General features: G+C 41.3%; 1 protein-coding gene across 2 annotated transcripts in view; it reads right to left on the bottom strand.

The window, feature by feature from the left end:
• Positions 1-15,659, bottom strand: part of sertad4 (SERTA domain containing 4) — a 35,135-nt gene extending 19,476 nt beyond the window's left edge. For both annotated transcript variants that reach the window (XM_078174884.1, XM_033643501.2), the window contains exon 1: positions 15,170-15,659. The gene's annotated coding sequence lies outside the window, so the exon portion shown is untranslated. The remainder of the gene's footprint in view (positions 1-15,169) is intronic.

The following is a 15,659-nucleotide window of genomic DNA, read 5'->3' as shown; positions in this document are numbered from 1 at the left end:
TTCACAGGCATGCAATGTGTCACGACTTGACAATTGCACAGAATCAGGCACATAAATTGTGGAACAGGGAATTCTGAAGAGGACTGAGCGTGTTGGTAAGAGTTTGTTCTGCCATATTCCATTACCACAAATGACATGAGTACACACCCAGTGTATCAGGAACACTGATTAAATTAATACTTACAAGGTGCATAGCCACATTGAATATGCATTTATGTCTGCGCTAGAATTTCCACAAAATACTGCTGTTAAAACAACATAAGACTGCACAAATATTACAAAATCTGTAAGGCTGAACTGTGATCACCGTAATGAAATACAGTTGTGTCTCCGGGCAAAATGATTATGACTTTTAGTCTCCTATGTTTCAGTAAAATTAGCAGCAGCTTGTAAAAATATGTACTCGTCATCTGGCTTAAACCAGATCCTTTTCAAATGACTGGACTACAGTTTCCTCACTAATGTTGAGCCAATCCATTCTTTTCCACTTTGCTCATTTTCCCAAAGATGGACAACGTAACAATTCTCTGCCTGATTCTGCTTCTTAACATTTATCCTGGTTGAGTTGACGCTCGTTGATTGTTACTGAATGTGTGTAAAGAAAGTGGTTGAACACTTGACAAACGTCCAATTAAGAAATTACAGGATAAATGGGAGACATATAGTAAAATACCAATAGCAGCAATGCTTATTATTATTATTATTTGAAATTATATGTGATTAACTGTCAAATCCTGTTAAAACATTTGTTTCTAATAAACCAAATAAAAAATTAAAATAACAGCTGCATTTTGGCATGAAACTCACAAAACAAAGCAACCCACAATATCAACATAAACCATGTTTGTGGAGAATCAAAGCTCAGCTCAATTGAACTTCTGAAGAGTCTAATCCTATGGGAGACTATGTGCATTTACTCTGACTTGCTGATAATGTGAAGACACTTAAAGGGTTCTTAGGTATAACTGTGCCATGTTGTGCCTTACAGCTCATTTCATTGGTGAGACAGTTAATATAGAATCAGCGATTGAGGTTTTCCATGTAGTGAGTCCTTGGGACCCACAGGTGGCCATTTTAATCAATCAGTTAATAATTTATTTGTCACATGGAATTATACAACATAAAACTCCAGTGAAATTTGATCCCACCAGCTCCTTTAACTCGTACACTGTAATTTAGTACTTTTTTGTGTCTTCCTACATTGTTGGCTGCTGCTTTATAATTGGTCATGTTTCTGGATGGTTCTGATTGTAGAATTATTTAACTGTCCACACATCCCAACCCCAAAAAGACGGCTGTATGGTTGCTCCTCCTGAACACAGACGACCGTCTTTTTGGGGTTGGGATGTGTGGACAGTGGACAGACCAGGACAGCACCTCACAAGCTAGCAGGATGCTAAATCAGCCGGTGCTCATTATTCTCCATCTTTCCTTGATGTTTATTGATTTGAAAATCTTAGGGCTGTAGTCTCCTGGTCAACTGGTCAATTATTTGGTTGCTTTGCTCTCGTCCGACCAAATTCTCATTGGTCGAATAACGTTAATCGCCGTGTTACTTTCATAAGGAGAAAAGTGCTACATCAACAGCTTTCCAGGATTATCCATTATTTCCTGCGGCGGGAGGGACAGGCTAAGTTACCTGTGAAAATGGGGGTGTTTTCAAAACACTAATTTAAAGGGGCAATAAGCGAAATCGTTTCACCGCTAGGTTCGCTGTTGTGCACTGCCTGTAGACCAAAACAAAGTGTGTCATGAGCCACTCCTCCCTCTATCTCTGCTCTCCAAAACGTGTTTAGTGTGACAGTTGTTTTGTCGGTGAATCTTGTGAGTTGTAATGGAGCCCAAATTGAGTGCCCTTACCTTTGTTAAATGTTGCTGTTGTCCCTGGTTTTATATGAGAAGAGGGAAAGATCGCTAGTAGCTAGGCTAATTTACACAATGTAAAATGCCACAGACTTGTGCTAATAACGTTAGCATGTTGTATTGGTGAGGGAAATGTGTCCAGATAAAGACAAGTGTTTGTCTGTCAGTTCTGCAATTTATAGTGAAGCCAATTTGCGTACTTGTCTTTGAGATGGTCTCTATTAAGCCATGTTTAATGTGAGTTTTGAATAAACTAAACTTTACAGCACTTAACAGAGTCCTCCACCACCGACTAGTGTTTTGGAAGTGTAACTGCAGAGTGACACAGACACATCACCGCAGAAGTAAAAATAACGTGCAGATTTTCTTTTCTATATGGTTATAATTAAAAAGCTTTAAATCTCTGTGGAGAAAAGTTTGAGTCATCCACCACTAAACAAGAGCAGCCTAAACAGTCCAAAATCGCGATGAGTGGTGACAAGCCATGTCATGCCATTTTTCGAGGGGAAAAGTTAAAGGATTACTCGCGATCTCATGCGGAGCCAGAGATATTGGATGAAGCGAGATACCCCACCGTAGGCTTATCCAATGTTAAGAAAACGGTTACTCTTCCTGTCTACTAAGTGGGCGTGGTTAGCCCTCCCTCCAATCAGAGCCTGTTCTCCCTCAACCCCCCCCCTCCCCACCACCGTGTGGATGTCTGTGTATGCGGATCGAGAAGCAGGTGGAATGAAAATACATTCTTCCTATTATTGCAGCCTATTGTTGCACAAAGCTTGGGCATTTTTTATTTATTACTAGCGGTAAATAACTGTTTGTAAGCTAACTGTGATTTTACCGCCTGTTTATCAAGATCACAAGATCTTGCGAAAACTTGTTTTCTGAGACGGACAGGGCTCAAACAAAGTTAACTTTCTCTTGATCTGTGTGGATGAAAAATGCAGCTTTAGTGTCAGAATGTTGGTAAGATGTGTGGCTTGTGGAAAACGAACCCAATATTTACTTTAGTGACTATAAGGCGAAAGAATTGACCACAAATTGTGATCACGTTCATTTTCCTCATTGACGACAATACATTCAGAGCTGCCGCAAGTCTCCTACGGGGGCGTGGCACTGACGTCACTGAATCAGGAAGTGAGCTGAGTGGGGTATCTCGCTTCATCCAACATCTCTGGCGGAGCCGTAGATGGACACGTAGCTGGTTTATAAAAGGTAAGAGTCTCACTCCTACCACTATTTTTGGCTGAGATATACCGCCTAGAAAGTGGGATCACAACTTTCACGTTTCATATGGCTTTATTTGGTGATATTTTATGGTGTTTCTGTGTCAAAAACAACATCAGCTATCATAATCACACCTGATTTCAATAAGGTACGATGTTTGAAGCTGGCTGAGTGCTGTCTGATCACTGATAGTACTGTTTTGAAGCGGAGTGAGCGCTCTTGTCATGTGGAGCTCCGCCTGAATCTTTTCATGGAAAAAACACTGTAGAATGGTCATACTTTGAGCAATCTTCTTCAAACTTGAAACAAATGTTCATTGATAGTGTGCCTACAGCCCCATAGTGTCATTTGAAGAGATGAAGCCACAGACAGTTATTCATCCTGAAAAACATTTTTTTATTTTATTTTAGGCAAAATCTTCAACTTTTTACTGACTTCAGAGGTCCATTACTCTGTCTCTGTATCACCTAGAGTGTTTCTGACACTTTCACAAGAAACTTCAGAGAGTTTGCTTTCTGGCAAGACCTCATGCATGCATGTAGTCAGAGCGGTTCAGAGGCTACAGTCATTTTAATTTGGGTATGTCATTTTAGGCGTTTTCGCTACAAAATGGGGGTGGAGTGCAAGAGGTTAAAGTGAAATATTTATTTTCATACACAGTTTCTTCCCCTTCTAGTCTCTAACACATTTTACCAAATAAAATAATAATATATTTTTTAAGAACAACTTTATTTCAATTAAAATGAAATTATATATATATTTTTTTTCAGAAACAGAAACCTCAGCGCCAGAGGGTCTGAGGACTGCTCTGGCTTCCTGTCAGATCAGCAAACTTTCTGTTGCTGTGGTAACACAGGTTAAGTGCAACACACACCGCTGCCGTACGCCGCGCGTCAAAACGCCTGCCTCCATTATATTCTATGAACCAACCCACACTGGCGCCGGCCGATGCGCCGCACCGCTCTGCTTCAGCCCACTGCTCTATTTCCAGCGCGGCCAGCGCTCATGGCGGCGCTGCGAGAAAAGCCTTTTATGTACGTCTCGTCTCGTAGGATCAACTCCAGTTGCTTCAAATTTTTAATAAGACAACTTTGATAAGAAACTCACCCATGCAATTCAAGTTGTTGTTGTCTCAAAGTTTTTCCTCTTCTTCTTCTGCTACTAGCAGTTGGCAACCATTGGCAACTAGTGTAGGTACAGCCACCTAGAGGGCTGGGGTGGGAAATACATGTTGATGGTGCCGCTGCGCGCCGCTGCCAGTGTGTGTTGGGGGGCGGCCCTTGACGGCCACAGCGCCGCGCTTGCTGAATTGAATTAGCTAGCTTGCTAATTCTTGCCCCATCTGTGGCCTGATAAACAGAGCAAGGGGATAAGTGGATCAAGGTGCTGCATGCAGCTCTGAAACGAAATAGGATTTTACCCATTTCAAATAGTGAAAGGGAAAATCCAAATGTGGTGCTAAATGCTGATATTGGTGTGATATTGCTGGATACTGTTCACGTTTGAACCAATACCTGCATCGTTGGGTTCCAGCACCTGGAATTTGGTAGCGGTACCCGATGGTTCCTTTTCGTGGTACTTATCTATTTCTGTAATAACAAAAATCTCATTTTTGGACAAGCTGCAGGGAGGACATGTCTGACCAAAACGCAGTTCTGCTCCTCTGTTCTTTTCCAGTCACACAGAACTAATCTTCTGTGCATCAACGAGCTTTGATACAAGGCTTTTGATAAAATAATAGACGGGACACCAAAACGATTGCAGCAGATCAGCGCTGTTTTGGCTCGCTGGGAAGCCAATGGAGCGGTTAGATTCCCAGCTTCGAGGTGCTTCCACTTTCAGTCTGAAGTTGAACCCTGCAGCTCCTCAGAGCTCCATGGCTAGCTTCCAGGCTTCATGGTACTCTTATCTAAACCCAGCATTCTCACCCAGATAGGCACTCAGGTACCTAAATTGGCACAGGTGAATTTAACGTGAATCGGTACTCCAAAGTATCGACATAATATGGTAGGTACTAGGGATGCATGCGATAAGTCGTCTAAACGATTAAACATCTGTCCCCTCGCTAGTCAGCACCAGAAATATTAGTCGTTAAACTAGTTAGTGTTTTATTCATGTACAAGGCTGCTTAACTGTCATGCAGCCGCCCGCCACTAGTAGGTGCTACAGAGCCGTCAGACAACAGTCCCCCTCCCTGCAATAATGCTCGAGTAGACTGGAGATTTTAAACAGCATGGTGGGAAATTGGAGAGATGTCATCTCGCAAAACCAGCGCAGTTTGGCGGTAGTTGCTAGTGGTGCTAGCCACACTCAGACCAATTTGACATAGTTCATCCGGAGGTGCTGTGATCTGCCCAGTCTAAGATAACGCAGCTCATCACGACAATGACCTCACAAGATATGCTTCCACTTAACTTTGTTGAAGGTAAAGGCTTCAGGAAGTTTATGGAATATGTTGAGCCTGAATACACCATGCCGAAAAATGATAACCTTCCTTTATTAGACTAGTCGATTACTCTTTAAAATTTTGGTTTAGTCAACAGGGAAATTAGTCGCCAGGAACATCCCTAGTAGGTACCCATAAACATACCAAGTTTAGTACCCAGCCCGTCATTGTGGCGCATTGTATTAGCCCTATCGATATTTAAATATCAAATCAATTAATTATGTCTCTATGCAAAATGGCATACAATAAATGAAAAAACTGATACTGTGTGGCAGAGGAACTACCTTCTTGCCTTGGCTTACTTCGTTTCACTTATTGAGACTATTAACAAATCGGGATCTCGTCTTTCGCAAGATATTTGTGCAGACGGTAAAAAAAGGTGAACAGTAAAACAATTTTTTAAGGTGAGCTGTTTTTTGTTGTTGCTATGATTTCAACACATATTTGTTGTTGCCAATATCAGGGAAAACAAATATAGTGTGACGCGTCGAGTTCCTGCATGCTTTCGGATTTTAATGCGTCAGAGACCCAAGACACTGCTGAGCAACATCACTGTAAAATGGCCAATTTGAAGGTGGGGACTGGCAGAAAAGTCAACTGAAACCTGTTCTATATGTGTAAAGCGCTGGGGAGGTCGTTGACAGTAACCATGTGCTTTTGTACAATGTGAGACAAATCCTTTCTCTAAGTCACTCTTGACAATGTCAGCTCTTGAAAAGTGTCAGCCTTTGTGTATGTCAGTACTTATCCTTGTACAGACACACACAGGTGTGTGTGTGTGTGTGTGTGTGTGTGTGTACAGTGAGTTTGTATGTACAGTGAGTTTGTGTGTGGTGGACCAAATCTAAGCAATACATCTTCACAGTGAGAAGAGAGGTGGGCGTAGCCCTGAAAGAGCTGCTTGTGGTTGCCTTGACAGGAGCTTCAACAGGAAGCTTCCTCGGTGCTTTGTGATCTCACGGCAGGCACTTTGAATCTCACTGGAAGAGAGAAAACTTGAGTACCGGCAGTGCCTTCCCTGCTTCCTTGCATTTCTTTTTTAGCTTGACACCTCCTGCTTCTGCTCACATGGAGACTGAACAGTGATGTGATTTGACAGGGACAGGGCTACTGAAATGTGTCACATGTGGGATACCTGTTGTATCTTTATAGTGCTACCTGGTCACCTGCATCACTGTGATGCTTAGCCTTTTAAATCCTCCTGTCTTTCTTCCATTACATCTATCACCAGGGACTACATTCTACTTGGAAAGTGCCAAAACATTGCATTCCAATAAAATATGACACAAAAACAATATATAATACAATATAATAACACAATATAATTATTTTCTTTGGCAATTTTGATAGGAAAAAAATACTTTGACGATTAACTGTCAGATAGTTAGTGATTCACTTTCTGTCAATTGACTAACTGATTATGAATTGTCTCAACTCCAACTGACTGATATAATACAGAGGGACACATTTATAAACATGTAGTTTAGTGTTTTAACAGAGCACTGACAAGTTTATTTTTCAACTGTCCCATTCAGTACATAGCATGGTCACAATTCCTAAAGAACTAAATTTACGGGATCCTTGTCATAAATGTTTGTTTTATATTTAAACACATTGTATGTGTTTAATCAAAAGAGAGCAGCCACTGGCTGAATGTCAGGTGTATCAAGCACAAAACTACAAATCCCGTGACCCCTCTGTGTGGTGTCATGAAACAGTCACATATTGTGTTCATTTATACTAGAGATGTATCGGTACCACTTTTTCTTTCCCGATACCGATTCCGATCCCTGAACCTTAGGTATCTGCCGATACCGAGTACCAATCCGATACCAGCACGTAAAATAAAAATGGATGGGATATGAATTGCTGTATGTCTCAACTCCTACTATTGCACATGTGCACACCGTGACGTTCAAACGATATATCTTGCAGCCCTAGGAATGCTTTTTAAACTCCGCTCCATTTCCGTCCCGTTTGCCTGAAGCATGTGTATGCTTAATGACATGAGGCATTATGTGGTATCGGATTGGTCATAGGCTGTACTCGCCAATGCCCGATGCCGCATTTTAGGCAGTATCGGAGGCATTTCCGATATTGGTATCGGTACAACTCTAATTGATACTGCTCCTTAGTTTTTTGTAGCATACCTTAAAACTTCAATTAATAGCCCGGGCTATTATTGGCATAAATCACTGAACTCAACAGCCCTATATTTGGGACAGGCCTCTAATTCATTTCACATAAAACTGTTGCTCAGGAAATTTGGGGAAATACAATCAAATTATTTATTTAAACCAGTGTGAATATTACTTGTATAAAAATTGGGCTTCAAATAACATATCACAAATCAATCATTTACTTGATCTAGCTCAGAGAGACAGCGCATCAGAGACAGTTATGACACTCCTTTTACAGCACCCAAGGATTATGGCACCCGACATACCAACATATAGGCTACACATACAGTATGTCCTTATGCAAATACTACTGAGAATACTGTATGTTATCATCATGGTTCAAAAGGCTCACCTAAGGCAAACTACCAATACCAAGGTTGTTTAAGTAAAAAAAATATAAAGGGCAATTATTTCTTACCTGCAATCCCTATGAACTATGAGAATTGCCCGACATGCTTTTTCTTACTTTGCACAATGAAAGAACATTACATACGCATCATATTTCATGTCTCCATCTGCTGGTGGGCCATCACAATAAGGGTATGCATACCTAATATAATTAGTGATGTATCGGCCGCCGCTATTAGCAAAAAACGTGCATCGGCATCGGTGGACTGCATGGAAAAATGCCGATCCAGGTTTTCCGGCCAGCCCAGCGCTCCGTGATTCAAGCAGTCCATTCCAGTGATCTGCTCCAGCACTTACTATCAATCCACCAGGCCAGCATGCAGACGGCAGACACACATGAAGGGTAGGGGTAACTGACTATTTGTTTTCTGCTCTGGTTTTTTGAGAGTGATATTTTTATTTGGTTTATACTCTTACTGTTTAAGTAAAGAGCACTGATGGCATTGTTTTGGGCACAATTAGTGAAATTGGAGCCATGGATGGACTATTGCTTGTTTAAACAGTTGTACAATATTGTGTGTGGTTTTTTGTCCCCTCTGTTGGTCCCAGGGAACAGCAGCACCAGGCTGGCACTGACACTACTCAAATAACTAAAAAGGAAAGGCTGCATTGTTTGTTAAATGTCAACAATGTCTCGTGGTGTTAATCTATTTTTTATTTATTAGCTAATTATTTTTAATTAGCTATTTTAATTTCAATGTTAGGCATTTTAAAGATTTCTTGTGTTGATTTATTTTCTATTTATTAAGGGGCCAGAGCAGCCAAAGCAAACCAGCTATATTTTTTATTTAATGTTAATGTTTAAAAGTTTATTTATTTAACCCTGTTAACAATAAACAGGTCAGTTTCTCATACCAACTGTTGTGAATCATTCCTGATTAAGTAGTTGTTCTTGTTAGAGTAATATCGCTTGATCAAACCTTTTCTAACATGACTGACAACAAAATAAATGAATATGTATAATACGCGCTTGGATCGGATCAGTATCGGTATCGGCCAAAACTCAAGGCTGTAATATCGGTATTGGATCGGAAGTGAAAAAGCTGGATCGGGATATCCCTAAATATAATAGTAATTCCACTACAGAAGAGACTTGATGATCACCAAAATTAGGTGGGGAAAATGTGGATATATAGATATTAGTACAGGTCATTGGCCAAATGAATTGTTATATATCGGCCTATCGGATATCGGCAAATATTCCAATATCATGCATCCCCACTAAGCACATTAATCTGGACACAGTGCAGCTATAGCGTGAAACTTTGTAAATGTTAATCAGAAAGAAGGTTAATGTCAGATAAAGAGGATGACAGAACAGCATCTGTTACTAAGAACTCTAAGCCAAGATACAGCCCACTTCTTCTCAATATGGGGAAGCTACATCCCATCAATATGCCTGTTGGCGTGGGGGTTGGAGAGTGTGCAAGTGCTGGCATAAGAGGGTGAAGCACACAGCAAGAGACAACAGATAGAAAATAGATAATAGGTGTCATGACATCACATTCTCCTTCAGAGTAGCAACAACAAGGCACTGTACGCCATGAATCAAAATCGAGACACTCAAATAGCAAGCAATTAGCCCCCCACAAGTAGAGTGGACCACAGTTACACAGAAACACTGAGAACAGCCATGCTGTGCAAATTAGACAAAAAAGCCTAAAGATGCTTTGCAGAGGCATTTTCTGAAAAAAACAATCAATGCAAAAACACAAAAAAATCTATGCTTTTTGAGCTTCCACAAAAACCCTGATGCACTGACAGCCTCTTTAATATTGACAACAGGATCAACGGCTACACATAAGTCTCTTTTACATATTTATGTGACATTAGATCCTAGGAATTTGTGTAGGATTAGAAAGACAAAAAATATAGTAGTTGTTTTTTGTGCCTTAAAGGTATGCTCTCGTATTTACTCTCATTTGGCATTTCCCAATGCTATATTTACATTCTTTCAGCACTGTGTCTCTTGGATGCCTACTGCTTACAGTCTAGCACCTGGTCACTACCTTTTTATAAAGCCCCAACTCCACCTGAGAGCTGTGAAGGTTCACGTCCATTAATGTCTAACACAGAAAATAAGAAAATACAGGCAGGGGGCACCGCCACACACTTCTAGTGGGTCATATGCGATGATTGAGAGAGATTACCTCTGTTTGAGTCTATACATTGTTTTCAGCACAGCAAATCTTTAAATAAGACTTGTAAACCCTAAATTTAGATTTATGTTAAACAGAGACAAAACAGCTTCAAGCAGCTTTCAATGGGACGTCAACAAAGCTACAAGTCTCCGGCTGGTTTATTAAATGTGACACTTGCCTCCTTGTGCACATGATGGCCATGCATATTTGCAAAACATGTTTCATGCTTGACAAAGAGCTGTGCTACGTGATATCTTGGGTCTCCTTTATTAAATTGGCCTCATTATTTTCACTTGTTTTGCCTCTGCTAATGTGTATATTTGTTTGAGCCAGGAACATTAAGGATGTCATGTACAATAACAACACTTTGTGCCACAATTTAAGGTACTCCTATTGAAGCCCAAACTCAAAAATGCAACTAGACTGTAATGAGACGTAGGTGGTGTTGCAACACTTTGGCTACTTACTGCCCTGTTTGGACAGGAAGTGGATGAGTCAGTCCCAAATGGGGCTAGGCCAATTATACAGTACGCATCAGATAAGTGAAGCATACAAGTTATTTGCTTTTCTGTTTGCAGCTCACACAGTCCTTTCAGTTTTTTAATGGTCTGAATCTACTAGTAAGACATTTTAATGCTCAACAGAAATAGTGATTTAATGCATCATCATATCACCCAGTAGAGCTGGCTATCATCTACAAAATTATAACTGCACTACCATTACCAATACCCTTAAAGTTCAGAATGTTCTCATGAATTGTTTGTACATAAACCTGCAAAAAGTATTGCACCAGATTTCGTAAATAACCCATGTAATCGGGAAGGATACGATCACGTGATCAGTATGCTGACGGGAGTAAAGAAGGCAGTAGTATAAAGAGTGCGAGTCTGCCATTTCGATGTTAATGTGAGTTTGGTGGGACTGTTTAATGACTCTGTGTTGGATGTTAGCTGTTGCTGCTGTGCTAGCTTGTGCTAATCCGGTAGAAATTAAACTGACCATCACTGTTCGCTAGGAGGACAGCAGCTCCGGAGACAGCAATGACAGGAAGTGTGCTGGTTTGGTGGGGTGTTGGGTTGGTCTCACATCAGACCCCTGGTGCCAAAAGGATTAACTTCAGGTATCGTTTGACTGGAAATGTTTCGGTACTTTAAAGGTACCGATACCCAGCCCTATTAGAAGCATACTGAGTCTTTAATGACACTGACTCTTGCTTCTTATTACAGAACAATCTGTCCACACCTGACATCTCCACTTAGTTCAGGCATACTGTATTTGAATCTCAATTTATAATGAAATGATGAAAAATAATGGCTTTACGGTTTCATTATCTACATGAAGGTTTTTCAAAGGTACCCTGATGTTGGACAAAAATAACCAAGCAAGAGGCATCCTCCCCTACCCTTCCACTCCTATGCTGTGTTCTGTCTGTATTTTCTTTTGGTTGCATCTTAGATTGTGTTTGTGCCAGCTTGCAGCCTGTCAGGAGTCATCAGAGCAGCTTGCAGTTGGTGGAAGGCCGTCTTGGCCGCGATGGCGTGACTAAGCTGGGCTCAGGGCCCCCGGGGTTTTCGCCCAGCGCTCTTCTTGCTGAGTGGTGACACATGTGTTGTGGCAGGGCAGCAGTACGGGGCTGCATTATGGACTATCTGGGGACAGCTTGTTGTGGCTCTGAGGGTTAACAGGCCAGGGGTCTGTGGGTACGTCACTGCCAGGGGTGGATGCAGCACATTAAAGACAGACAAGGGCATCATTATGTGTTTATTAAAAAAACCCTTGTTTGTGTCATGACAGTGTAATGTAAATCCATTTTACACTCCTTAACTGACACTGTTAGAGGGGTGTTTTTTATATTAGAGTATGAAACTGAAGGTTGTTTTTCAAAGCTAATGAAAGGGGTCTGAAAACCACCACAAATATGTTACCACTTCAGACAGGTAATAAACTTTTACTTTCTGGAATGTGAGGCGTTTGAACCAGCGTTTGTGCATGTTGCATTAATTCTGTCTCATCTAAATAAATTCATGTTCTTACGCAGGTCTAAATTCATCACAGACCTACAGAGTAAAGCACTGAAAGGAATCTTTGAGAAAAACATGTCTTTGGGCAGGATTTTAAGGAGTTTAGGATCTCAGGTTGTAAAGGCAGTTTTTCTGGTGAAGGTGAAGTCATAAGGTCTCAGCTATAAATACTTGTCATGTCACACCTTCCTCTATTTTTGCACTTGTGCAGAAACAAATGTGTGTTCTCCTTTCCTCTCGAGTTGTCCACCTTAGCCGTGTGTCTTTCTGGAGCACAAAGGCGTATTCATGATGGGGAAGCGGTGCCTGAGGGGAAAAAAGAAGTCTGGGGCTACACCCTGCGGTCCTCACACACACACACACACACACACACTAAAGCAGCTCAACTTGTCTTGGCTGAGATCTTTTATACAAAACGGCAGAAAAAGGGAGGGACAAAGGCAAGGAGATGTAAAGCCGTTTCCAACTATCATCAACAATGCCATGCCATTAGCATTTTTGTCTTTCAGTGATCTCAACTTTCCTTTATACTGTAATATATATTATCCACTACACCAGCTTTTTGCCAAATTACAAATCATTACAGGTTTGTGTCTGAACAACACACTTCAAGTGCTGTTAATTTTATGCTTGGCACCACGTCTGCTGAAAGGTAGCCTTTAAAAATGTATTTCATCTCCTTCAGCGTACACTACATGTCTGCTAAGAGCCATGTTTTGAAATGCTGCTCCAGATGTGAGTCTGTGCTCCCCGCTGAGAGAGATGAATGGCTAGGGGGGCTGCAGGCTACCTACAGGTTCACATCCTTAATGAGCAGAAGAGTCTGCTGAGAGCAAGATATGATTGATAGCGCCGCGACAGAACTGGATGAGGGGAATCGCAGTGAGGGCTTTTGATAAAGACGACGTGGTGAAGGGCTTTGGCAGGCGGCAAAGAGAAGGAATCTGGCATTGGACTTGCCCGAGCTAGATGCCAGGAACCCGTCCACCGTGCTGCAAAGCCAGAGCGCTTCCTCTTGTTACGGCCTCTTTTCTGTGGTCTGTTAGTTTAATCTGAGCTGGACGTTCCTCCCTGTTGCGTGCCTCACTATATTCCACGTAACACACTTTTCCCTCCAAGGGAAACAAATAGCAAAGGTGGAATTCCTGGCAAGTGACTCCGGATGTTGTTGGCAGTGAGTGGAGGTGAAGCGCATCCAACCCTGTTACCAACCCACTGCACTCGAAGCCTTTCTTTCACCAAAAACGGCAAATAAAGAAAGTCAGAGACAGAGAGGAGATGGGGTATATTTATTGCCCTTACTCCTTCAGACTTGCTATGTTTGATTTTTTTAATCCTCTCTGTGGCTAACAGGGTGTTAATGGTCCAGTCTGAGTGAGGCGATGCTTATGACACTAAGTCTAAGACAGCACAGAAATGACATCAAGGAGAGAATTACAAGAGAAGCACAGAATTCAGCTAAATCGTCTAAACCCGCTTCCTTTCAGACGGCAGCAGTAATGCAGGCAACCGCCACTTCAGGATTTGCAGCCAAGAGCAGTCCCCACAAAATAATGAAGTGAGGCTGGATGGATGCCAGGAGGGTGGCTGGTTATGTCAGCCTGCATAATGTGTTAGACCGGGGTCTCTGTCATGTCATACTAGTGAGCTATTGACTGCCCTGATTCTCATTAATCCCGCAGTATCACATCCAATCATTCCACTACAGATTTATCAAAGAATGTACTCAGCTCAGTAATTTAACCACATTGCACTGACTGGAGCCATTATGCTAAATCAACAGAATTACTTTAAACAAACGTTCAATTTTTGTCACCTTTTGTTCTATACTTGTCATTGTCCACTTTCCTTGATTGAAATTTTAAATTTAATAGAACTACTCTGGAAATTATTTCATTTGCAATTCATTTTTCAAAGTAACCTTAGGGACTGTTTGTTATTTATGAGGAGAGAGGGGGTGGTGCCAAAAGGGGGAAAACATGTCAAATCATTTTTTCTAGGCACTGGGGAGGGACTTTTTTATTTTGGCTTAGGGGAGGGAGGGGCATAAAAATTTAAATGGCTGTATTTTGTATTTATGTTACCAACGACAAAAACATGCCGACGAAGCAACAATACTGGTGGTTTGGAGGGCATGTTTTTTTTTGCTTTCATCACCAATTCATCATAGCCAGAAACTTTAAAAACAGAAATTATTGTTGGATTTTCACATTTCTGACAGTCCTTGGACACATCATGTGCAACAAACTTCAATCAGGAAAAAAATATAGAGCATAATATAGTGATGTTTCATAAAAATCACTTCATTCTGTTTATGTAAAATGTGGCCAAAAATTAACTATTTGCTTTCCTGCACTCCAGGATTTCATCTTCAACTTTTAATTTTCAAACAGCAAAGGGTTAAGCTTTAAAAATCCAATGATTAGGGTTATGTATTTTCATCCAGTCACTGGGGAGACACCAGGAAAAATATTTGTAGCGTCAAGGAGGATCACAAATTTTAAAAAAAAGAAGAAGAAGAAGACAAAGTCACACCCCAGCCGCCCTCCTCCACTGATAGTAAAGAACAGTCCCTTAACAATAAGTTGATGTTTACCTCTCCTGTAACCTTTCCTAAATTCTATAAATGGTACATCAAGTATGGGCATCATCAAGGTAGCTATGTGCACTGGCCAAAATTAAAATAAGTTTTGTCCAAAAAAAATGCTGAGTGTTTTTTATTAATTATTCAAATATGGAGACAAAAACACATTAAGTCATAAACATAACCTAAACATGAGAGCGTTTTAAGTTATGGTTCCAAAAATGATACTTTTACTTTCCATGAAGCCACTGAACCTGACACTAAACATCTGGACACATCTACTTAGAACAGTGTTGGCTTACCTGTCTTGAATTGTTTTGACCTCGTCCTCGGCTCCACACTTGCTTTGTGACAACGACTGAAATCCAAGGTGCGTTAATGAAAAAATGAAAAAGTCCTACTGAATAAATACTACCGTGTCCTCCGCTGGCAGCGCGTTGTTCTAAATTTAGCCTACGAGCAGACACGCGAACCACACTGGCGGTTTAAACACCACTTATGTAATTACAAGCTAATTAGCTACTTGTCTAAATACTTATCATTAAGCGCGCGCGTTTCTCTCTCTATACCCGCGCGAAGCATCCCCACGCGCTTTCCTCACTGGTAAATATAGACAGCTGTTGTTGAGTGTTGTCCTCAGTGAAATAAAGCGGCGGGCTGCTGTTGTCTCGGTGCTGTGGTAGTCCATTCAGGGTGGTTTCCCGGGCAGAAGGCTCCGAGCAGCTCACGTCGCTCCGGCTGGGTCGACAGTTCAGATGAATGTGTGGCGGAGAAAACAACACCAGCGCCGCA

The sequence above is a fragment of the Epinephelus lanceolatus genome, chromosome 15 (genome assembly GCF_041903045.1).
Source record: "Epinephelus lanceolatus isolate andai-2023 chromosome 15, ASM4190304v1, whole genome shotgun sequence".
Lineage (NCBI taxonomy): Eukaryota > Metazoa > Chordata > Actinopteri > Perciformes > Serranidae > Epinephelus > Epinephelus lanceolatus.
This window is presented reverse-complemented; position numbering and strand designations above follow the sequence as displayed.